This window comes from Petaurus breviceps, unplaced genomic scaffold, assembly GCF_028583685.1.
Source record: "Petaurus breviceps papuanus isolate PSGF00001 unplaced genomic scaffold, PetGlider_PUasm1.0 37, whole genome shotgun sequence".
Lineage (NCBI taxonomy): Eukaryota > Metazoa > Chordata > Mammalia > Diprotodontia > Petauridae > Petaurus > Petaurus breviceps.
In genome coordinates, this window is record NW_027186296.1 from 56,963,978 (window position 1) to 56,989,703 (window position 25,726).

A 25,726-nucleotide genomic window follows, 5' to 3' on the forward strand; every position below is an offset into this window, starting at 1 on the left:
GAATCTAAATAGTTCAATTTTGTGTGATCCCTCTATAAATAAAGTACTTTTTGACAGTTCTGAATATAGACTATTATAGCAAAAGATACCTGTTTCTAAAGAGATGAGTTCAAGGTACCTTTTGACTGTCTTTTCTAAAATTGTTTTATTTACATTGTGTGTTAATCAAGAGGTAAGACTGCTAGACAGAGTGAGAAGTGACTTTGATAGTTGAACACCAATTTTTAATTAAGTACAGACTCTCATATTACCTACATGAAGATGAAACTTCATTTCTTACAGTCCTGACATCCTTCTCAACAACTTCCTTCATTGAGTCATTCATTTAAAAAATGTTTATTGTGTACCTACTATGTGCTTGTCAATGCTGGAATTACAAGGAAGAGTAAAACCCAGTCATATTACAATGGAGGTATTTTTCATCCTCCACTAATTTTTCCTATTTGTATTGTTAGATGCTTCTTTGGAAATGATCCTAGATTTCATTAAGGAGGATCTAGTAATGATTGAGGCAATCATCACAATACAACTTACAAATATTTCAAGAACTACATCATTTATAAGGAATCCCACTTCTATTTTTTACCATGAACACCTTTGATGAATAAATGCAGCCTTCTTTTGTACCACATCTGAAACTAAAAATTGCATGGGGCTTGAAAAGGGACTATGTTTATATCTACTAAGGGATGTTACAAAGGATATTATCAAGGAAATGTTTGATCATAAAAGAAGGTAGGAAGATCATGTAGGGAGAGAGAAGGATAAAGTTGGATAGGCTGAATGCTAAACTAGTACTCACAAACTATCAAAAGATCGCCCAGATATGGGAAACCATAAGCAGGACTCACATAACATCTATGAACATAGGTATATAACTGAAAGGAACCTCAGTAGACAATCTATGGCACAACCCCTTCATTTTATAGATAAAGAAAGGGAGGCCCAGATAAACTGAGATACATGACCAAAGTCATAGAGGTAGAAGATAGAGAAGTCAAAAATCTGACTCCAGATCTTCTGACTCCAAATTCAATGGATGCAAAGAATGAATAGCTTGTGAGAGCACTGCATTTGTGGAGGGAATACATTGTCACATTTCTGTGGGGGAAAAATGGGAGAGGAGGAAAAGGAAATTAACCTAAACTACTTGGAAAACAGTCTCATAAGCTTAAACCAGTGGTCACCTACTTTAACAGCCTGCCTTGCTTAACTTACTTAAAGTGGCAGTGCAGGACAACTATAAAAAAGAATTTATGTATATTTAGAGAATATTCAATTAAGTAACAGCTCCCCCTATTGATGGAGGGGTTAGTAGGACCAAAACAATTACTGATGATACATGCAAGTTGGCAAGGTCCCCATCTCTAAAAAGCTAGCCAAGACAAGTTGATGAAATGATATATGGTCTACTGAATTTGACTTTCACAAAAGAAAGGTCAGGGGTAGGGCTGTGGCTGCACTGAGTACCTTCAGTTCTATCCAAGGACAAATGGGGGTGCAATATGTAGAACGCAGACACTTTTACAAGCTTCTCCCTTCCAACAAGTCTTTAAAAATGCTGATCCGAGAGACTTAAAAGCAACTCACTCGAGACTCATTTTCAGTATGGCTAAAGTTCTGAAACCCAGACTGCAAAATCTCAGGAAGCAGCTGGGTTCCTAATTAAAACAAATCGTTAATAGATTTAGCAGGCCAAATTTATGCTTTTCAATTAAAAACACTATTGCATTTGGTGTATCTGCTCATGTGTATATATGTATGTGTGTGAGTGTGTGAGAGGAGGCAAAGCAAAACAAGTGAAAAAGGTTATACAATGGGAAATACTTGGAGTATTCCAGAATGTAAGCTATTGCTATATGGGGTGTCAAAACTAACCACAAAGGTTAATTGAATCAATTCTTAATTATTTGAGCAACTTTCTTTAGTCTAAACATGTTCCCCTACTACTAATAGTACTTATATACTGCAACCCCTTGAGTCTTTATAGTACTATTTTGTGAAACTTAGTTGCCTTCAACCACATTAAGTGATAGAGAAACAGTGTGGTAAGCCATATTCCTCAAGGCCATCTATGAGGTCAGTGAAAGAGTGCCCTGTCTTTAGGGCCCAATTAAACTCACATACCAGCCAGAAACCTGTGCTTCTATGTGAATGAAACGAATCTAAACAATATTTACTTCGTAGCTACACAGTGTCACTGAGTATTCTTGGGCAATAATCTATTTTGCCCCTTATAGAACAATTAGCTCCCTACTGACCTGTGAGGTCAGGCTCCACCTACCATAATCTTCTCTCCTACATACTTAACTTGTATTTTTTCTGTGTTATTTGGTAACCCCCCCCCAAATAATACAGAATGGAATGCAAATTTGGATTACTAAATTTTATTAAAACCATATTATCAAGCCAAATCAAATTTGATTAGGATATAATCAAAAGGAGTAGAGGACAATAGGAAGAATAGTGGTTTAAGAGTCAAAGAAAAGCAGCTATGTGTCACAGTGGATATACAGTGCTGGGTCTGGAATGAGGAAGACCTGAGTTCAGATCTGAGGAAATCACTTAACCTGTCTACATCAGTTTGTTCAACTGGAAATAATAATAGCATCTACCTCTCAGGATTGTTGTAATGATCAAATGAGATAAAATATGTATAGCACTTAGCACAGTGTTTGGCACACAGTAGGCACTACATAAAGGATTATTCCCTCTCTCTCATTGTTCTCTTCAAAAGAACTGGGTTCGAATCCAAACTCTGAAGCTTTTGTGAAATTGTGGGGATAACTTCTCAGGGACTATTTCCTTATCTGTAAAATGAGGCAGTTGTATAATATAATCTCCAAGGACCGTCTATGATTCTACAATCACTGTAAACTTCCACTGAATTGCACTTCTCCTATGGAAAAAGAGCTGCTTTAAACAAGAATTCATCATTTTAGACAAAGTAAAGGAGGAAGTGAATTCAACTCTTCCCCACTTTTCAGCTTCCTTTATGTGTTGTCTTTCCCCATTAAAATGTAAGCTGTGTGAGAGAAAGGGATTGTCTTTCTGCTTGTATTCTCAGTCCTTAGCATCTTGTGCTTGACCTGTGGTAGAACCTTTCAGGCTTGCATTGATCTGATCAGCCACAGTTGGACACACTGTACCTTGACCCCACATAATGATGTCATTTTGGTTCTCTTCCAGAATGGACAGCAACCAGCATTTACCTCCCAGGGTTGTTGTGAGGATCAAATAGGTAATATTTGTAGAAGCCCTTAGCAAGGTGCTCTGACACATAGTAAGTTCTTAATAAATGCTTGTTGACTAAGAAGACAGGAAGTTCTTAAAGAATAATTTCCTTTTTAAAAATATTTTCCTTTTTTAAAAACATATTTCTCCACTCTCACCACCCTCTCTACCTGGAAAGGGATTCTTGTGATTCTGTCTGCAGTTCCTTTGAACAGACTATCTAGGAATTCCCCTTTCAAGTTCCATGCTAAATTTGATTAGAAAGTTAGAAGACTACTCAGTATAAGGTTGTATGATCATTTTTTTTTTAATTAAAAGGAAAACCAAACCAACCAACACTAAAATGCTAAACTTTTTATTCTACAATCTCTCTGATGAAAACAGCTTTCTTTAAAGAAGAAACATTGTATTTTGGAAATTGGTGGATCACAAAGCTATACTATTAGAGATGGGATTGTATGTTTTTTCCCCTTTTTGTTTTACAGAAAGTTATTCTGGTGGATTAGAGGATCGCAGATTGTGGGGAGAAGAAGAGGTGGTAGGGAAATATCCATGACTACTTGCTTAAACTATAAAAATGAAATACTATGATTTGCTTCTAGTCTTTTTCTTGTCTTAATATCTCCTACTATAAGTATTTTTATGTCTATTCTCCCCTTTTCAATTCCCATGACCCTCCTTTATCACCTCTAGAAAACCAGCTCCTAAGTATAGAACACATTACAATAGATGAGAAAATATCAAGATCCATCAGGACAAGTCAGTTGCAAATACACAAGAAAGGGAACTACTTTTTCGGTTTTCCTTGTTGGTGCTTAATTCCAAAAAAAGGTGACAGTGGATTGGGCAGCTAATTAATCCTGGTTCTAAGAGATCAGAAGCTCAATTTCTTGGCTTTGACACCTACATAGTTTTAAATATTGTAACGGCAAGCAAAGTAGTATTTTGCTCCTTGTTTCAGCTAATCAAGTGACTTTGAACCTCACCTTTGATTGTGTCAAGTCTTTGTTGGAACAGCATACATTTGTGTTGCTCTTAAAAAGTCAAACGGATTTTGGAGACCTTCCCTGCCCTTAATAGGCCTAAGGTCATCACATGGAGCCCAGAGTGGGAGGAGTTTGCTGAAAGAGCAAAACAGGAAGGTGTGGAACAAGAAGGAGCAGAGCAGATAAAAACTTGAGCACAAGCTGAGGCCAAATAGAGCTAAGAGAGAGAATGTTTGTGATGTTGACACGCTGTCTGTTGTTCTGTCTGTTGTTCTCTGTTGGTCTTACTTTGTCAGACAGAAGCACTCTGTCTGTTGATTTGTGTTACTTTGTCAGACAGGAACATTCTGTCTATTGAATTGTGTTACTTTGTCTGACAGAAGCACTCTGCCTTTTGATTTGTGTTGATTTCTCAGACAGAAAGTGAATTGAGATCATAGTGCTGGCAATGTTGTAATATTGTTGTAGCCCTGCTGAGCTTTGTTTTCCTAGAAACAGAAACTGTGAAGAGCTTAGTGTAAAGCAGTCCCTGTGAGCTGCGATATGGAACAGGAATAGAGAGTTGCCTACCTGTGATTCCAGGCAACAAGAGCTGGGAGCATGGAAGAGGAGCCATGAGGTTTGTTTAGAAGTCAGTCTGCTGGGGCACCTAGGTGGCACAGTGAATAGAGCACCAGACCTAGAGTCAGGAGGACCCAAGTTCAAATCTGGACTAAGACACTTACCACTTAATAGCCCTGTGACCTTGGGCAAGTCACTTAACCCCAATTGCCCTGCCTTCCCCCATCCAAAAAAAAAAAAAGAAGCCAGCCTCCAATCAAGATGAAAGAGAACTTTACTTGGGTACTCAGTAGTGACTGATGATATGTTAACTTACTGTTGCCTAGGGATGGATGGCCTTTGTACTTTTTACTACCCCTTAAGGATATTTGGCTTAAGGATTATTGGAAGCCAGCCTGGAGTCAAGATGAAAGAAGTCTTGATTTGGGTACTCTATATTGATTGAGGAGATTGTGACTTATTGAATGTGTTTTTTAAGACTATGTGGCCACCTTAGTAATAAGTTATGTTATGTTTTGTGAATGATGTGCTTTAGTTTCTTGAATGTTTTGCTTTAGTTTATTGTTGAATAAATAGAAATTTCACTATACTATGCAATTATATCCTTAATTCACAGTAGCAGTCCTTAGGAGATCTGCTCCTGATTGGCTTTACAAATATCTATAAGACTCATGTTGGTTTGTGCTACATTGATAACCCTGAGTAACTATCATGTACTCCTTAGTCATAGGAAGTTTGAAAAAGCAAGCCACTCAAACTGCATGGCTTATTAACTTTGGGTCGATAGCTTCTCCTTCATCTGCAAAGGATATTAATTTTGAGAACAACAACAAAAAGCTCTCTACATCATCTTCCTCTACTAAAGTCCTACTCTAATGTCTCATTGTGGTGTGGAAGTCACTTTGGTCTTTTGAAAAATAAACTAATTGCTTTTATTAAGCTGTATCAATAATAAGTAAGGGTTGAGTGATGGACTCAGTATCTATTATTTGAGGGCCTAGCTAAAGTTCGGAGAAATCCATTACTTGAAGAATGAACAACTAGGGAGGAATATTTTGGTGGGAAGAATCCCAAAATTCATTAAGACTATATATTAAGGACAAATGGTGATGCAACCCTTATAAGAATAGGGAATAGTTACATAGGTGAAATAATAAGTCTAAAAATATTAACTTACTGATCTTACTGATAACTTACTGGTATACATTTCAGAAAATAATAAGTCTAAAAATATTAACTTACTGATCTTACTGATAACTTACTGGTATACATTTCAGAAAATAGATTCCCAAGCAAACTTTCCCTGATAGTTCTGTGGCATATAACCTTTGGCAATCTTACTTTCCCAGTGTCCATCAGCACTGTGGGGATGGTTTAAGTAGTGGCAACATCTAGGAGTCAATCTAATAAAATTATATTCACTTTCTTTGCCCTCCCTTGCTACTCCACTCTACTCTCTCATGTGGTTTCAAAATGATATCATGTTAACTAGATGAGACGGTGATGGAGAATTCCTTGTCACACAATCTCTAATTTTGAGATTAGTTCAGAGATGCAAGAGAATTTTCTACAGGACTCTGTTAGACTCTATGAATGCTTGACTTTCGAGGCAGGCAGCTGCATCAAGCCAGAAAAAGACTGCAGCTGGCCATGGCAGTGAATTACTCCCAGGCCTATAAAAGAGCATCAGGACATTCTCTTGATGCTGGCATTCAGTGAAGTAAGTGCTACATAAGCCAGCCCCTGGATTTTTGTGACAGACCATATTGTGAGCAGAAAGAGTAGTTAGTTAATTCAAGTATATGCCAATAGAGTGACAATGAGTTAGTGTGTTATGAATGAGTAGGGGTGTTATTTGGGTGCCAATCCTTGGAAAACTTGAGGATACATTTGGGACTTTAAGTCCAGGTCCCTGGATGGTTTCCAAATATGGAAAAAGAGAGTACTTGGGCCAGGAGAAACACCTTGGCACTCTGAGATCTGAAATTGAATAAAGATCACTAATGGTGCAACATCATAGTTCAGGGGATTGTGATATTGAAGCACTTGCAAATATGATATCTGATTCCCCCAATTTTGAGTTCCAATAGTGTACACATTGAAAACAAGTGTTCAGGGATAGTTGCATGGGGAGAACCCAGTGGGCCCAGATCTAGAGCTTAAGCATGTTGATGTTGGTCTGTAACCAGACTACCAGGATACTGCACTAAGCTTTTGAGCCTGGGGGTTAGGAAGGGATGCTAATTTATTGCTAAGACCAAGCAGCTGTGACCCTTCTTCTTGGTATAGCTGCTTTCCTCTCAAGTTGAGTATCCTCAAAATTTAACCATTTCTTTTTGAAGAACTTTATAGTCATTAATGAGTTAATCAATACACCATACAGAAGCAGTAAATCAGGATTATTATGCTTTTTTTTTTTTTAAAGAGGAAACTAAGCCTCAGACACATTGGCTTGCCCAAGGTCAAACAGCAAGTCAGTGAAAGAGCCAAGATTAGAAATCAGACTTCCTGGCTCCTTGTCCTGTGCTCAGGATGAAATAACCATAGTTCATTGACTTATACTATGAGATATTAGATACCTTTTGAAACAAGGAACAGATTCCAGATACTTGCTATTATTTCATATAGGAATTTAAACTTAGATCTTTCACTGTCACTTAAAACATAATCTTAATGGGATTTATAAGGGGGAAAGAGGAACTGTCCTTTTTGTCAAAAAAATTTCATTTGCCCATACCTATCTGTAGTGAACAGCCAATCATCTAGCAGTCTATTTTTTTGGTAGTACTAAATAGCATAATCCCCTGCCCTAAGTGATATCTCTCAATAAAATGATTTTAATAGCCCAAGCTACATTTGAACAGTTGCTAAGCAAAGAAAGATTGCTCAGCTTCCTTACAAAGTCACTGCACGAGTAGTGTTTAGCAAAATGCTATGTGAGGTGTTAGAGATCATCAGCATGAAAGAAACAAATTCTATTATAGTGTAATGTGGTGGTCTGTAGTGATTTATTTGGAACCCAGGGGGACAGGTATGGGGAGCACACATTATAATGGTTTGCATATTCTGAGAAACCACTGGGGTGAGGGGTAAAGGGAACATAACAAATCCCATAATGCTATACTTGAGCTGCAGCAAACTCATTTAGTATGAGATTAGACCAGAAAGCTGAAAATGAAAGGGGGAGGGAGCGGAAGGCTATTGAAAACTATGAGATTCTACTGCTGACTGTGGAGGTCATGTGACCCTGACACATAACTTTTACTGAGTTGACTATATCTCACTTCCTGTAAGTGCCTGTCCCTCATGCTCACTTTCAAGGACTTGGCCAATCTCCTTTTGTAAATAGAACAATGCTTTATATTTCTCTATTACTCTGCAGTGACTATATCAATAATGCAGGAAACGCATCTGTCCGGCACAATGAGATTATTTTTCTGATTTCGGTTGACAGTTATGGTAATAGTTTGGCAAACAATCTACTCCACCATCAATGACCGCAGATTACAGCTGTTTTTAAAAATCTCAGCTGCTCCTGGAAACTTAGAAGATTGATTGTGTGCCCAGAGAGAGACAGAAAGACATGCCACAAGCCTTTACAGTAAAAAAAAAAAAATGTTAACTCTTTTTTTCTGACTGTAAAAAGCTAAGGTAATATTGGGGGAAAGCATACCCTGTTGTGTATGGAAACAATATGAGGAATACAAGATGGTAAAAATCATTACACCTTTGTGTCTTTAGCAGCTATTTTATCCCAAAGGAGTCTAACATTTTCAGGAAGATTTTCTAGGAAGCAAGGGGACTCAGCAATCTTTTAGACTTCTTTTTTAACTTGAAAAAATTTTCAAATCAGCCATGTCTCATTTTTAAGAAATTTACAACAAAAATGCCAGGAAAAATACCTCAATCTCTATATTATTTCTGTCTTATAAACATAGCTCAGGTTTATTGATAGCAGTACAAGAATTAAAAACACATATATCTGTGTATATCTACGTCCATATCTCTGTACCTATGTATATATGCATATATAAATAGATAACATATGGATATATAGATACACACATACATATACATTATATAGGTATGTGTATGTGTATATGTGTGTATGTATATATATGTATGTGTATATATATGCATATATATATAATATCAATTCATTTATTCCATGAACGAAAATGAGTAAAGAACTGGGAAGGAAGTTGTTTTCTGTTGTTGGCTTTTTTAAAAAAATAAGACACTTTAACTCTTAATTGAGGAATTTAACATGTGGTATTCCCAGAACTGTAGTACAGACATGGCTACCTTAACTTGAAATAATCAGTATTTCAAATTTATTCTCTTCCCCCTGCCCCAACCCTGAGGAATTTTTCTGACATTTCTCTTTTATGAAAATAATAGTGCTGATCTTGCTCATGGCCTCTGGCATTGGCACATTGCCAGTCATTGTTATCCAGAAACAAACAAAAAAAAAAGTAATGATGGCTGTAAGTCAGTCAGTAACACTCAAAAGGTGCTAGTTTTCTGCCCCCCTCCTCCCAGTTATAGAGCAAAACCATGTGAAACAGCAGTAGTAAGGGAAGGTGGTTTGTACTACTCACAGCCTTCAAATTCAGGTAAGTTCATTTTTCTTGTGAACTCTTCACCTAGTCCCCAATTAGTATCCTATTAACCTCCTTAAATATGGAATTGTTAAGATCTTAGAATACTCCAAAATGGTCAATTAGCTACCCCATTTCCTGGCTCCATCAGATGAAAATGCCGAAGTAGATCACTCAACAGAATTACCTTGATTAATTTCAGCTATCTGTACATGGGCCATGATGTCATCCAAGTAAAAGGTGATTTAAATTGGACATGCAAATTTTGTGAGAGATTAAACAAGGATGTTTGAGCATATACAACTTAAAATTTAGGATGATTTTAATGAGATAAATATTCCAAATATTAAAAATTAATTCCACAAATGGTGAACTTCTTAAAAGTAATATTAAATTCATGTACTCTTCAAAACCTATAGAAAAAAATATTTTTCTGTCAAATATAAATCTCCTAACTTCTCTGTATGATCTTGGCAAATTACATTCCTTTTATGGGCCTCAGTTTCCTTCTCTGAAAAATGAATTTGATTAGATCTTAAAGGAGCATTCCAGCTCTAAAATCCTATGATCTTATGACTTATTATCACCACCACCACCACTACCACCCCTCTCTGACCTGGTTACATACACAGAAACACATACACTGAGTTGTTGCTTTTTAAGACAGTGGGACACCCTATGGATTTAAAATGAAAGCTCTGAAAATGACATTTTCAAAAGTGTCTTTACTAAGAGTTACAATATGAGTTGGAATTTTGAAAAGTTACACTGCAAACTATAATGTCCTTTGTCATATATATGTAATATAATGGTGATTTTAAAACATGTATTTTAAGTAAAATGAACCTCCTCATACTTTTATATATCAAAGCATAATATGATTTCTTTAGGATAAATGGGGGTGAAAAAACTCAATTTATGAAGCATTTTCAGGAATCAGAAAGACCTAAGTTCAAGGCCTTCCTACCTCTGATGCATACTATCAATAGGGACAAAGTAATTAAACCCTCTTTGTCCTGGGAAGGAAAGGGAAGGAAAAAAGAAGGAAAGGGAATGGAAGGAAATGAAAAACAACGGCAACAACAGTTTTTGTATCATAACAGACAGTGGACTAGCCTTGGAGGCAGGAAAACATTGGCTCAAATCCTCCTGCCAACACTTAGTGACAACTCACTGATTTACTCCACAGACTATAGGCCTAGAGCTAGAAGGCACTTGGCCTTCTAGTCCAAACCCCTCTATTTACAAGTAAGGAAGTGAAAACTAGTTAAAAGGAAGGTTAAGTGACTTACTTCATGTCACACAGGGGAAAAGCATGAGAGGCAGGATTAGTGGAAATTCTTCCTATCGAAGTAAAATCACATGTTCATCTCTATCCTCAACTCCAAAATAGAGCAGAGATTATTAACATTTTAGAAACCAGTAACATAAGTCAAAGCAACTCACACCCTATAATCAACAGTACACCATTTTCTACTGAATATTATTTCATAAAAATTTAATTTTTTTGAATTCCCTCGCTTTCTTCAAAATCAAATGGCCCACATTTGGCACTAGAACATCTAAAGAAGAAAGTGTTTTGATTCTTCAAAGATGTAATTTCATTGATAGAATATAAGATCCTGGAAAACAATAGACTTACTTTACTTTAGGTTTTGTATCCCTAGCACTTAGCAAAAGGCCTGTCATAGAGTAGACACTAATAAATTCTTATTGATTGATTGGTGTGAATATTCCCCTCCATTCCTTAGCAGAGATAGTTTTCATGAGTTTCGTAGCTAATCATCATCATCATCACAAGCATCCATTGTCCTTCCCAGCTTGGTAGACCCTTCCAGAAATTGTACTCTGCTAGCATTCCCTTCAAAAACTCAGGCTAATCTCTATCCCATGATAGGGAAGAATTAAAAATGTTAAATCTGAATGTCTGCAATGTATTCACAGACATGTAACATACACACCAAAAAATGTGGAATATAGCCTCTTAGTGGCATCCCTATTAGAATGTGAGATAGTAAATATAAGCACACATATTGGAATCATTTTTAAACACACACACACAAACAATTGTACCTTTGTTCTTTTCCTACTACTGTCTTTCAACATTAAATTTGTTTACTCTTTCAATGTATAGGTGCCCTCTACTAATATCATTTGAACAATGGATCCTGTTTCCAGTTCTAATTTGATGCCAAAGAAATCATGAATGATCTCTGAGCTTTAACGCTTCTACTTTTCAGATTCAAGGACAATTACTGACTTCTGAACTAAGGCACGATCTATATAACAGCATTTGCTAAATCTGTCTGAGGTACTGATTACAATTTCCTTTTAGAATGATTAAACCTTCATTAAACATTAAACAAAAAATAAAGGCTCAGTCAGGTATCTCTGTGGGCTAGAGAAATCAGTGGGCAGGATTGCCACCTTTTAGAAAAAAATAAAGAAATAACCTGCCACCATTAAAGAGATTGAAAGCTGAGGGTATGTATTTATGCCATTGAGCCAAATTTAATGTTCATAAAGACAATGAAACTTCAGTATCCCAAGCCTCTGTTTCCAAGCTTCAGGTCAGAGATAGATGACTTCACTCAGAGATTTATTACTGAGGGGCAAAGCTTTGAGTCTGTGTCAAGGTGGCCTCATCTGTCACCAGAAAAATTCTGCCATAATATTCTAATGTCAGATCCCACCTACCCTTGATCAATCTATCAATTGACAAACTTAGAAAATTATAAAGACGTCTAGGGCACTCTATTTCAATATCTAAAAAAACAAAGGAATGCAGGAACCTAATTTAGGCAGAAATCCTATGCTGTGTTTTTTTTTTTGTTGTTGTTGTTGTTGTCTTTCTGTATATGTATAATGGTGTTGTTGGCCACAAACTATGTTAGCATATATTTTTGACAGTTTAATATATTCGATCACCACAATCTAAGGTAAAAATAAGTTTAATTTTATAAGAAAAGAAATACAAGAATTTAGAATCAAAGATAAGTGAATGACATGGGCCTTCCCTGACCTCTTAATTACCACTTCCCTTCTCTCCCTTGTGAGCTATTTCTGAGATAGCCTACAACTGAGGGTTCAAAAAAATCAATGTCTCATAATATTTATTATCCATCATAGATGTGTATCATCACTATTGGCTTTAAGAAAGTAGCAACTAATAGCCCCAACATTAGGAAAGTTGGGTCTAATATTTGTGATTTTATAGTAGAACCAAGTTATAACATGTCTTCTTCCTACCTCTCTAATCATTGATCTATTTTGTTATTTGTCAGCACTCCTAGGAAAGGAACTAAAAAATGACAGGAAAGAACACTGTACTGAAAATTAGGATAGCTGGATTCTTTTCTTGGCTTTGTCACTTACTTGTGTTTCAAGTCAATTAGACTCATACTGCTTGGCCCCAGAGAACATAATTGGAAGTAAAGTATAAAAATTGTAGAAATGGGGTGGCTAGGTGGTGCAGTGAATAGAGCACTGGCCCTGAAGTCAGGAGGACCTGAGTTCAAATGTGGACTCCAACACTTAACACTTACTAGCTGTGTGACCTTAGACAAGTCACTTAACCCCAATTGCCCAGCCTTCACCCCTCCAAAAAGGAAAAAAAAATTGCAGAAAGATTTTTGACTGGATAGAAAGAAAATCAAAACAAAATAAAACTTCCTAACTTTTTTTTTTCAAAAGTAGAACGGGCTGTTTCAGGAAATAATCAGGTTTCACTTGCTAGAAGTCTTCAAAAAAAAAAAAAAAGACTAGATGACCACTTTCCAAAGATATTATAAAGGGAAGATGATTTTGACTCAAGTTACAGGGCAAATTAGAACACCTCTGAGATTCTGGGATACAAGATACCCTCTAATGTACAGCATCACAATATCATGAGGTCATAGATTCACAGATGAAGGGGCCGGAGAGGGTATCATCTCACAGATTAGGTAGAGGCTGGGCCACCTTCCCAGAGTCACACAGCTAAGAAGTGTCTGTGGTTAGACCGGAAGTGCAATTATATTCCCAAGTCAGGACATGTAGATTGTAGTCTATGGGTTTTTAATTTGGATGCACATTAATCTCATTGCCAAGTGATTGGCTTCTAAACAGACGTTCACTGAAATTTGGAAGAGAAACCAAACTACAATCACCAAAAAGATTTCTCAATAATTTTTTTTCATCATAAGTAACTTTTCTAATATATTCTTAACATTTCATATGGTATATACTTCATTTTATTCCATTGATTCCAGCCCTGACATTTGATTTTTATTTGTCCTAGAATATTCCGAAGGAAACTGGAAGAACTACTAGGTAAGCAGAAAAGTCTGATTCTCCTGGTCCTCGTGGCAAATTGTAACGTTTTCACCCTTTGGCTCAAGTTTGCTCCTCCCACCTTTTAGCTAGCCTTCCCTGGCTTTTCTATTGCCCAGTGTCAGCGTTCACTTCTCACAGGCCACTGCTGCCCAACTTTCCTGTGGAGGCATTAAGAAAGATGAATTTTCTAAAATGAGGCCGACCAGTGAACTGTGATGGCAATGTAATTCCATTACTTTCAAAGGAGTTGAGTCTGTTAGACCCATCCAAGTGTAGCAATGCTATACCTTGAAAAGGAAAAGATACAGCAGCTTGTGGTGGTAGTTTGTTTATTTGTTTCTTCTTTCTTCTCCCCTGTGTCCAGTGTATAACATCAAATAATGAAGAGGCTTGAATGTCAATTTAGGAAAAAAGTCTGGAGGGGACAACGGCATTGGCTGATGAATATAACTGAAAGGATCCCAAAGCATTTGATGAATAAAACAAAGAAGTTAATTCAGTTTTTTCCTCTTGCACTTGACTTGGAATAAGGTTAGAACCAATATGTTTTAGTTCATAGTTGAAAAATACACATATATGTAAACATGTGTGTGTGTGTATGTGTGTGTGTGTGTACTTTGGGAAGATACTATTGATTGAAATCATAGACTCTGGACCTGGGTCCAAATTCAAATCCTACCTCTGATAATTACTACCTGTGTGATCTTGGGTGAATCATTTTATTTCCCTGGGCCTCCGTTTCCTCATCTATAAAATGGCCTCTGAGGTTCCTTCTGCTCTAGATATATTATATGATCCTGTAATCAAGTCATGTTCCCTCTAAATTGAAATTTCATAGTCTCCTTAAAGTTAAAATTCATAGGGGATAAGGTAGGATGGGGAGGGAGCAGCAAAAATGAATATTATCAAGAAACTGAAATCTTTTAGAACAAGAGACAAAAGATTGTCTTAGTTCAATTCAAATCAATTTGATGAACATTTCAAAGTACTTTTTTATGTGCAAGATGCTGCATTAAGCACTGAGAAATAATACAAGGACAAAAACCGGAACATTCCCTGCCTCAAGTAGTTCATATGCTATGAGTGGTAATTTTCCATCTCTTCCCCTTATTTTTATTCTCTTTTGAAAGTTAATAGATATTAAACATGAGTTAGTTGTTACTGTTTAGTTATTTCAGTTGGGTCGGACTCTTTGTGACTTCATTAGGGGTGCTCTTAGCAAAAAAAATGGAATGGTTTGCCATTTCCTCCTCCAGCTTATTTTATAGGTTAGGAACCAGAGGTAAACAGGTTTAAGTGACTTGCCCATGGGTCACAGCTAGCAAGTGTCTGAAGACAGGTTTGAACTCAGGAAGATAAGTCTTCAAGCCTGGCACTCTATCCAGTGCATCACCTGGCTATGCCATTAAGTATGAGTGCTAGACCCCTTATTTGGATTGGCTTATTCTATTTTTTTTAATGCACTAAACTCTAGCACATGGGCCTTCTAGGGATCATTTTATTAACAGAAGAAAGCTCTGATTCTGGTTCAATAATAATGCTTCATTAACACTCCTCACACTGGCTCCAAAGGAGAGGAATGAAGCAAAGACTTGGTCTCATATTATAATATATAGACTCATTTCATAGATATATTATACATATCTATCTATCTATCTATATATATAAGCACATGTATATATACACATTCATGTATATATACATATATACATACATACACATATATTCACATGCATATATAATATATTATAGTATATAATCTCATATCCACATTATACATACATATCTCTGTGTGTGTGTATAGTCTCATATTATAGTGAAGCAAATGTCCAGCTCACCAGTCCAGTCATATTGCACATCCAAATCCCCACACAAGGCACAATTCCTTCTTCCACAAAGCCTCTTAAGATGTGAAATATTGTAGGTTCATAGGATTGTGTAGCCACACGTGGAAGGGTAGCTAGTCCTAGCTAGCTAGTCCAACCCCTTCACTTTACCGAATGAAGACACTGAGCTTAAATAACTCACCCAAGTTCACACAGGGAGTAAATACCAGAAGAGTTATCTAAAACCAAGGTCCAGAGCTGGTGTTCTTTCCACAGTATTGTGTAGCTGATGCAAACTGTTAGCTCTCTGGAGCTCCTTCCTATTCCTAATTTAGCAATAGAAAACTGTCAACTTTTAATTAAAAGTGCAAGAATATCCCAAAGCTTAACGTGTAAATAATTACACTGATATATTTATTTGGCCCCTTAGAAAGGCTCAAAAAAACAACTGGAAAATACAACACAAACCTGAACAGAAGCTGAGAAGCTATATTAAAAAAAAAAAACAAGGCAAGCCAGGGACATACTCCCAGGGGGCATCACTCTGAAATGCCAGCCTTTAATGATTTGGAAAGAAACACATTTCAACACTACTGTGGCATGAGTACATCAGAGTTGTAGTCGGAGCGTTAGTCGGTCTTTCTCTTAAGTACCTAAGGGGGAGTTTCGAACCGCTCAGGCCCACTCCTGAAGCTCCCAAGAGCAGAGTGTTAACAGTGCAGTCACATTGTAGGGGTCAGCTGATACAACATATTACATCACCACAATTGTACCAAGGCAGCTACTGTGGGATTAGGCTAAAGTATCTGACAGCTGCTGGTAGATTATACCTCACTCTTACCACTGTGAGTAGAAAATGAATAACAAGTCAAGCATTATTGCTCTGTGAAACCATTACCTCCATCCCAGGAGGTTTTTTATTTTACCTACCAGCATTTTGGGGGAACGTTTTTCTTGGGCTTTGGGAATGGTTAGCAAACTTGCAAAATTTTCTAAGAAAAACTTGATCAGCAGTGAGGTTATTTTTTTAATTGTTTTATATTTTTTCCCCAAAATCAATTGTTCCTTTCTCTGAGCCTAAATTTTTGTTTGTTTGAGAAAAAAAAAAGTCTAGCCTCATGCTGGTTATTGTCTTAATGTGAATTTGGTTTGTTTTTACAGTAGTATCTCTTGATCTGCTCTCAGGATGTTTGAAATTGTATGACTGTCTTCCAGGAGCAGGATCAAATGTTCATGAGAAAACTACTTGAACTCAGTGGACATTTTTAGGGGCTACAGAACATTCTTCAAAAGAAGATTCATATTGAATGTGCATTATGCCTGCCAGATAAAGATTCCTCTGCTAATCTCTATTCTGTCCTCTCCCGTCAGATCTTTTCTTTAACCCTTGACTTGCTAAAAGTCCAAGGTGATAAAAAGTGATGTTGGGATGCAAAAATAGGTGTCTATGTGTATGTTTTGTTCCCAAGTAGAAGGGAAAGTCTTATATCTAAGATATATTGGAGAATGACACCAAAAAAATGATCCCAAGAGTTACATTCCAATAGATAAAAGTAGTCAAAAAGTTTTCCAGGGAACAGCACGCTGTGACAAGAGTCATGTGAAAGTTTGCTCCCAATTACTGAGAATGAGAGAAATGCAAATTAAGACAGTTCTGAGGTTTCACTTCTTATCCAGAATATAGGCAAAGATGAGAAAAACTGAGGCGCTAGTGTTGGAGGAGATATAGGAAGACAGAAACCAGACATACTGTTGATGCTGCTGTAAATTGGTGCTAAATATTCTGGAAAGTGTTCTGGAATTATTCAAAGAGAGTTACTAAACTATTCATACTCCTTGACCCAGTGGTATGGGTCAATTACCAAGTATTTACTCTTCCTTAGGTATATACTGGGTATTAGGAAGTATATACTTCCCAAGGGAGTAAATGACAGAAAGAAAAATCTTGTATACAACAAAATGTTCATAGTGACACTCTTTATGGTAGCAAAGCACTGGAAATAAAATGGCTGGTCATTGATTAGAGAATAGCTGAACTAACTATGGTACATGAATGTAAAGGAATGCTACAACAAAATAAGAATTTAAAACTATAACAAATTGAGAGAAATTGAAAGTTTCGTATGATGTAATTCAGAGTGAAGAAGCAAAACTAAGAGAATAATATGCACAAAAACCACAAGGATATAGAATAATAGCTAACATTATATAAAGTCTACTGTGTCCCAGATGCTATGCTAAACACTTTACAATTATTGTCACATTTGATCCTCACAACAATACTGGAAACCAGGTATTACAATTATCCCCATTTGACAGATGAAGAAACTGAGGCAAATGGAGGTTAGGTGATTTCCCCAGGATCACATAGCTAATAAATTTCTAAGGGAGATCTTTACAACTCCAGGTTCAGTGTCTTATCTGCTAGGTTCCTCTACAAGGTGCCTCTTTAAATTTTCTAGGAAGAAAGTAAGGTTCATGGTAGGGAGGCAAGACTAACTATTGTTAATTTGTTTATCAGAATTTATTTATATATATATATATATCTCGGTTTTGTTGTGCCCCATGAGCTTATGTTCTAGAGAATGCTATACTAACTTCTAAAGAAGAAGGCTCTTACCATCCCGTGGTGAACTTAGTCTGCAAGACATGCCTACGTAGATTATAACATGGCTAACAAATAGAAAAACATTCACCTGTGTAAAACAATAGCAATCAGAATTATTGAGATAGACAACCTTCTTGTGAGAAGGGAGCTGACAAATCACTGATAGCCCTTTGGGTTCCAAACCCCTCATTCTATAGATCAAAGAACTAAATGCCTATAGAAATTGCAAGATTTTTCCAAGTTTACACACCTAGTTAGTAAGGGGATCTCTTTTTTTGCAAATATTTAGGAAACTTGCATAAAAATGTGTAGTGTTGAGCCAAGATGGTGCAGTAAGCAGTAAATCACTGAACCTCTCCCATATTCACATTCAAACAACCATGAAATAGTGCCCCAAAACAAATCCTGAAACAGCAGAACCAGCAAAAAGATGGGGGAAACAATCTCTGAGCCCAAAGAAACTTGGAAGATCGGCTAGGAAGGTCTGTCTCACTCAGTAAAAGATAAGCACAGACTAGGATAGGAAGCATTCCAGTAAGCCGGCAGCAAGCCCTACCTCAGCAAACCAGTAGGAGATCCTGAGCCCTAGTGAAGTGGAGCCGGCAAAAGTCAACACAAAGAAGCCCCTACCCATCATGTGCCTCAGCATAGCTAGGTGAACAAGCAGACTCCAGCTTTGAGAACCACCACATGCTCTGGTGTAGCTCCAGGGAAACACAGAAACACCCACCTGCCTCAGCACAGACCAGACACTACCACTACAAACCTGGCTCAGAACCAGGTAAACTGCCAGACCCCTATAGCCTCCAGCAGCACCAGCTACTCTCCACCCCACCCTGTCAGTGCAGCACCAGACAGGAGGTCCCTCATGGGCCTCAGGGCAACATCAGTGCAGCAGCAGGTAAACAGCCAGGGACTGCAGCCCCTCTTTGGAAATGCTTCATTGGAAAAACAGCTGCCCTGGAAAATGGGCAATATCAGAATCACTGGACTACCTGAAAAGCATAATAGAAAAGGAGAACCTGGAAAACATCTTTCAAGAAATTAAGGAAAACTGCCCTGATATCCTGAAATCAGAGGGCAAAATAGACAATGAAGGAATCCAAGAATTACCTTAGGACAGAGACCTCATAATAAAAAAACTCCAAGGAACATTATAGCCAAATTTCAGAACTATCACGTCAACGGAAAAATACTGTGAGTTGTCAGAAAGAAACAATTCAAATATCAGGAAACCATAATCAGGATTACACAGGATTTAGCAGCTGAAACATTAAAGGATCAGAGTTCATGAAACATGATATTCCAGAAGGCAAAGGAGCTAGGATTACAACCAATATTCATCTACCTGGTGAAATTAAACAATACTTCAAGGGAAAAAAGAGTCATTCAGTGAAATAGAAGTATTTCAAGCTTTCATAAAGAGAAGAACAGAATTGAACAAAAAAATTTGATCTCCAATATCAAGATGCAAGAGAAGCCTCAAAAGGGAGAAAGGGGGGAAAAGTAAAGGATTTGATGGAGCCGAATTGTTTATATCCCTACATGGGAAGATAATACTCGCAATTCTTAGAAATTCTACACTAACAGTACTACTAGAAGGAATACAAGGTGAATTTGAGGGAATGAAATTAAAAAATAATTAATGGATAAGAGGAGTACACTGAGTACAGAAAGAAGGGAGAGGTAGAATGGGGGCAAATTATTTCACATGAAGAGGCACAAGAAATCTAGGGAAAGAGGGGAGGGTGTGTGATAGGCATCGCTTGAACCTTACTCTCATTAGTATTGTCTAAAAGGAATAATATACACGATCAATTGAATATAGAAATCTATCTTACCTAACAGGAAAGCAGGAGAGGGGAAGAAAAATAAAGGGATGGGGGGAATGTCAGAAGGAAGGAGGTGGCAGACAGAAGCAAGGCATCAGTGAGGAGGAATAGAGTGAAAGGAGAGAGAGGACAAGAAGGGGAAAAATAGGATGGAGGGAAATACAGTTAGTAATCATAACTATGAACATGAAGTGGCATGAACTCTCCTGTAAAATGGAAGCAGATAGCAGAGTGGATCAAAAACCAGAATCCTATAGTATGTTGTTTACAAGAAACACCTGAAGCGGAGAGACACACACAGTGTAAAGGTAAGGGGCTAGAGCAAATCTATGATGCTCCAGCTGAAGTTTGTTTTTTTTTAAGGAGGGGTAGCAATGCTGATCGCAGACAAAGCAAAAGCAAAAATAGATTAAATTTAAAAAGATAAGGAAGGAAACCACATCTTACTTGTACCATAGACAATGAAGTAATATCAGTACTAACCCTAAATGGACCAGGTAGTATAGCATCCAAATTCTTAAAGGAGAAGTTAAATTGCCGGTTCATGACCAAACGAGAGATCACTATGAAATGTAGAATAGAACATTTTGATTATATTAAATTAAAGGCTTTTGCACAAGCAAAACTAATGCAATCAAGATTAGAAAGAAAACAGAAAGCTGAGAAACAATCTTTACACCAACTGTCTCTGAAATGAGTCAAATCTGTAAGAATACAAGCCAGTCCACAACTGATAAAAAGTCAAAGGACATGAACAGGCAGTTTTCAGAAGAAGATATCAAATCTATCTATAGGCATATGATGAAGTGTTCTAAGTTGCTTTTCATTAGAGTAATAAAATGAAAACAACTTTGAGATATCACCTCACACTTATCAGATTGGCTAATATGGCAAAAAAGGAAAATGACAAATGTTGGAGAAGATATAGGAAAAGTGGGACACTAAGGCATTTTTGGTGGAGTTGTGAAATGATCCAACCATTCTGGAAAGTAATTTGGACTATACCCAAAAGGCAACCAAATTGTGCATACCCTTTGATCTGCCAATCTGTAATCCAAAGAGATCAGAAAAGAGGGAAAAGAACCTACATATGCAAAAATATTTGTAGCAGTCCTTTTCATGGTGATAAAATATTTTAAATTGGGGAATAGCTGAACAAGCTGTGTTATATGAATGTAATGGAATATTATTGTGCAATAAGAAAAGATAAACAGTAAGATTTCAGAAAAACCTGGAAAGACTTGAATGAACTGATCTAAAGTGAAATGAACAGAACCAGAAAAATATTGTACACAGTATCAGCAACTTTGTGTGATCATCAGCTATAAATGACTCAGCTCTTCTCAGCAACACAATGATGCAAGACAAGTACAAAGGACTCATGAAGGAAAGTACTATCCAGCAAAGCATACTTCTGTCACTTTGTTCTTTTTTGTGTTTTCTCCCTTTTGATCTGTTTCTTCTTTCACAAATGTGACATATGGAAATATGTTTTACATGATAGAACATGTATAACCTATATCAAATTGCTTACCATTTTAGGAAGAGAGGAAGGGAGGAAAAAAAGAAGAGAGAAAAATTTGGAACTTAAAATCTTTTTTAAATGAATGCTAAAAATTATCTTGACATTAATTGGGGAAAAATACTTTTAAAAATATGAATAGTGTCATAAGTCTCCAATAATCATCAAGCCAAAGTGGGCTTTGATTGGGGAGAGAAATGTATATATTCTATTCTCACATACCTTAACTTATTCATATTATTTGTTTTTATTAACCAAACTCAATGAGAGTAGGACAACTCAAAGGAAAGATTTAATATCAAATAATAACCTGTCTGTCACCTCTGTCCCCGGAATTAGAGACACTCAATAATGTACTATGTCTTCTTATTCCCCAAGGAATGATATCTGATAATTTTTAAAAATATGTGCAAGAAAGAAACAGATATTCTTCCAAATTGGAAGCACGTTATAACAGCTGACATTAATCGATGTGAAAAATTCACTTCTTTAGGATCTTAATGCCTACCTGGTTCCCAAACATTATCTTTGTGAAATGTAGTGATATGTCAACTCATTCTGAGCTGCTGAACATGAACTAAAATTCTCTAAAGAGCCTTTTGAAGAGAACATTTAAAAAAATTATCTGTAGTTGGTTTCCAAAGTAAATACCAAGAGTCAAAAGAGTAGAGATCAAAGAAATGAAAACAGTGATTAGTGTACTTGACTGAGTTAGTTGCCAGCCAGCACCAAGAATTTACTATCTAACCTGCTAGTCATAATAGCATTTATATAGCTCTCTACAGTTAAAAAGTGATTTATATGTAATGCCTCATTTGATCTTCACAACAACTCTGGGAGCAGGGTGATGAAAGTATTACTATCTTCATTTTATGGAATGAGGAAAGTGAGGTTCAGACCTACTGACTTTCTTCATCTTTTAAAATAAGGTGATTGAATTAAACTATTAGGTACCTTACAGCTCTAAATCAGTAATCTCAACATCAGACAGCAAGTAAATAAGTAGTGGAGCTAAGTCTCAAGCCACTAACTCTAAGCAAATAACAACAACAACAATTATAATAGGATGGTGACAACTAGTATTTACATAGTGTTTTAAGATTTTGGGGGCAGCTAGGTGATGGCAGTGAATGGAGTATAAGGTCTAGAGTCAGAAAGACTAGTTTTCCCAAGTTCAAATCTGGCATCAGACACATACTAGCTTTATGACCCTAAGCAAGTCATCTAACTATGTTTGCCTCAGTTTCCTCATCTGTAAGATGAGCTGCAGAAGGAAATGGTAAACCACTCCAGTGTCTTCACCAAGGAAATCTCAAGTGGGGTCATGAAGAGTCAGACATGACTGAACCAACAACTGAACAGCAATACCTTAAGATTTGCAAAGAGGTTTACAAATACCTCATTTTCTCCTCACAATCATCCTAGCAAGTAGATACTGCTATTGTATCCATTTTACCAGCGAGGAAGGCAAACAGAGGATCACACAGCTAGTAAGGGTCCAAGAGAGATCTGAAATCAGGCCTTCTGACTCTAGGTCCATATTCTTATCTACTGTGCCACCTAGCTGCCTTTGCTAAAAGGAACCCTGGAGAACCTCCCAACCCAACCTCTAGCTGGACAAGAATCCTTTCTATAACAGTGCAAAAAAAAAAAAATTGTTATCCAACATTTTCTCAAAAATGTCCAGGGAAGAATATGTTACCTCTTGAAGTAGCCCATTCAACTTGGAATAAGTAAAACAGGGCTCTAAATAACTATTCTCACTGGTTATAACTACAAACAGGAAGGTTTATTACTTACATTCCTCTTAGGTCATATCATTACCTACAAGAATAAGCAGCACTGGGGTGACTAGGTGGTGCAGTGAATAGAGCACCAGCCCTGGAGTCAGGAGGACCTGAGTTCAAATCTGACCTCAGACACTCAACACTTACTAGCCATGTGACCTTGGGCAAGTCACTTAACCCCAATTGTCCTGCCCTCTCCCCTCCAAAAAAAAAAAGCAAAAAATAAAATAAAATAATAAGCAGTACTTAGAGGCTGATTGGTAGTAATTGTTATCCTGAATCCTCCTTTCCTTCAGGATGACTAAGCATTTGGCCATGAGTCAGGGGTTCTGTTTTAATCTCTGCACCGATATTTACCCACTGTACACTTTAGCTGGGGTTTTAACCTGGGATTTGTGAATGATTTTTTAAATTAACTATTTCAATATAATTGTTTCCTTTGTAATCTTATGTATCTTATATTGTATATTTAAGAATATTATTCTGAGGAGGGGCCCATAATCTTCACCAGACTTGCCAAAAGTATCTATGACACAAAAAAGGTTAAGAACCCTAACTTTAGAGGTAAGCTAAACATTTACTCCACTCATAAAACACAGAAACACTCATAAAACACAGAAACCAGTATGAATCACAAGAGTAATTCATTCCCAAGTGATAAGGCCTTCCAAAAGGACAATATTTCTATGTGGGTTCAAATACATGTATAATCCATAGCCATATTTAGGTGAGAATTTGTGTGAGAAGAGAAAAAACAGCTTTAAAATATAAATTAAATAAGAAATGAGACTAAAACTATAAGTTGTTGGACAATCTGTAACTATCCTTGCCTTGAATACACCCTGAGATTAAAGTCATAGGAATCACTGCCAAGGCCAGGTTTCTTTCAATTAGTAGTGGTAGCACAGATAGCTTTCTTCACCATAACAGTGACAACTGCTTTGTAGAGCTTTATTTAGCACAACTTCTTCCATCACAGAAATGATCACCCCTTCCCAGAGACCACCACGCAACACAAACACTAGAGAACACCTAGCTAAATCTAGTTCCCTTACACCTATCCCATTTTTATTGTTAGGGCTGACTGTCTGAGTTACTGAGGTACACACACACACACACACACACACACACACACACACACCTAACACCAGTCTTGTGCCAGTAAATATTTAATAACTTTCAGAAAGAAATTTTTTAAAGTTATATATAACATACATTTAAATTCAATCTGCATCATTAATATTTTCTTTATCACTTTATTAAGACTGGATAATCAACAAAACAATAAATTCAGTCTTGGTTGTAACATTTACCAATTTACAAGGTATAAATTCACACACTGAAGATTTAACAATAGGCTCTTTTGAGCCCCTATGAGCTGGTTCCAGTCCACTTGCTCCATTTTGTTACAATTGACAACCATAATTCATTCAAACAACATTTAATAAGTGACTGTAATATGTAAGACAGGATGCTAAGTGCTAATAGCATAATGACAAAAAATGAAATGGTCCCTGCCCTCAAAGAGATTGCATTCAAATAATACCATATATTTTCCTTGATAGTAACACAAACCATCACCTTCAATATCAGCCTTCTTCCCCTGTTGCACATTTTGATTCATACTAATTACTTAAGAAAGCTTCCTTTAAGAATAGTTCAGGCTTCCTGCAGTGAGAGAACATAAATGGACAGATATGTTTCTTGACTTTTCTTTTGAAAGCATGCCACCCCATTGGCCACCTGGGTGCAATGCATCCTCTTGGGATGCACAATAGCATACATATCATAATCCATGGTCAAAGGGAGTACAAATCTCAATATCTCTGGGGATAAAATCTCTCTCCCTAAAAAAGGACATTTCATTTGGTAATTAAACCTTAATAACATACAGAATTCCTCAGTCATCACTAATTGTTCTATTTTTTTTATAGGGAGAGCTTGGCAGGTCTGGTAATATTATAGTAATGGTCTTCTCAATAGAACTTAGCCAATTTCAGCCTTAATTCCATCAGTAAACAATTTTGACTGTATTGAGAAAATTCCATTAATCATTCATGTTCTGTGAAGAATGGTAGACAAAGGAGCTGTCAGCTGTCAGCAGCAACTTCCCATTTGTTCAGTAATTAAGAGCTCCATGCCTTCTAGTGGTGGTGAGAAGCAAAGTTCTCCCCCAGTTGGAGCCACTGGGGGAGATTCATTTGCACTTAAAGCCTTAATATGATCTAAAATGGGCTAAAAATCCTTAATGTGAGATAAAATCTATCTTCCCTAACTCATTTTAGTTGAGGTCAAATTTGGCCTGAGACACTTGCTAGCTGTGTGTCCCTGAGCAAGTCACTTAACCCCTGCCTATCTCAGTTTCCTCATCTGTAAAATGGTTATAATAATCCATTTACCTCCCAGAATTGTTATGAGGATAAAAGGAGATAATATTCGTGAAACACTTTGAAAA

At 36.8% G+C, this 25,726-nt stretch overlaps 1 long non-coding RNA gene across 5 annotated transcripts in view; it reads left to right on the forward strand.

Moving 5' to 3' along the window:
• Positions 1-9,274: 9,274 nt before the first annotated feature.
• LOC138168575 (uncharacterized) overlaps positions 9,275-25,726 on the forward strand; it is a 64,094-nt gene continuing 47,642 nt past the window's right edge. The window contains exons 1-5 of one of the 5 annotated variants that reach the window (XR_011170143.1): positions 9,275-9,397; positions 11,623-11,693; positions 13,662-13,693; positions 14,061-14,227; positions 16,684-16,960. This is a non-coding gene — a long non-coding RNA (uncharacterized lncRNA). Of the gene's footprint in view, positions 9,398-11,516; positions 11,694-13,661; positions 13,694-14,060; positions 14,270-16,683; positions 16,961-25,726 lie in introns of those variants that run through there. The other 4 variants (XR_011170145.1, XR_011170146.1, XR_011170142.1 and 1 more) reach the window with 4 other exon arrangements.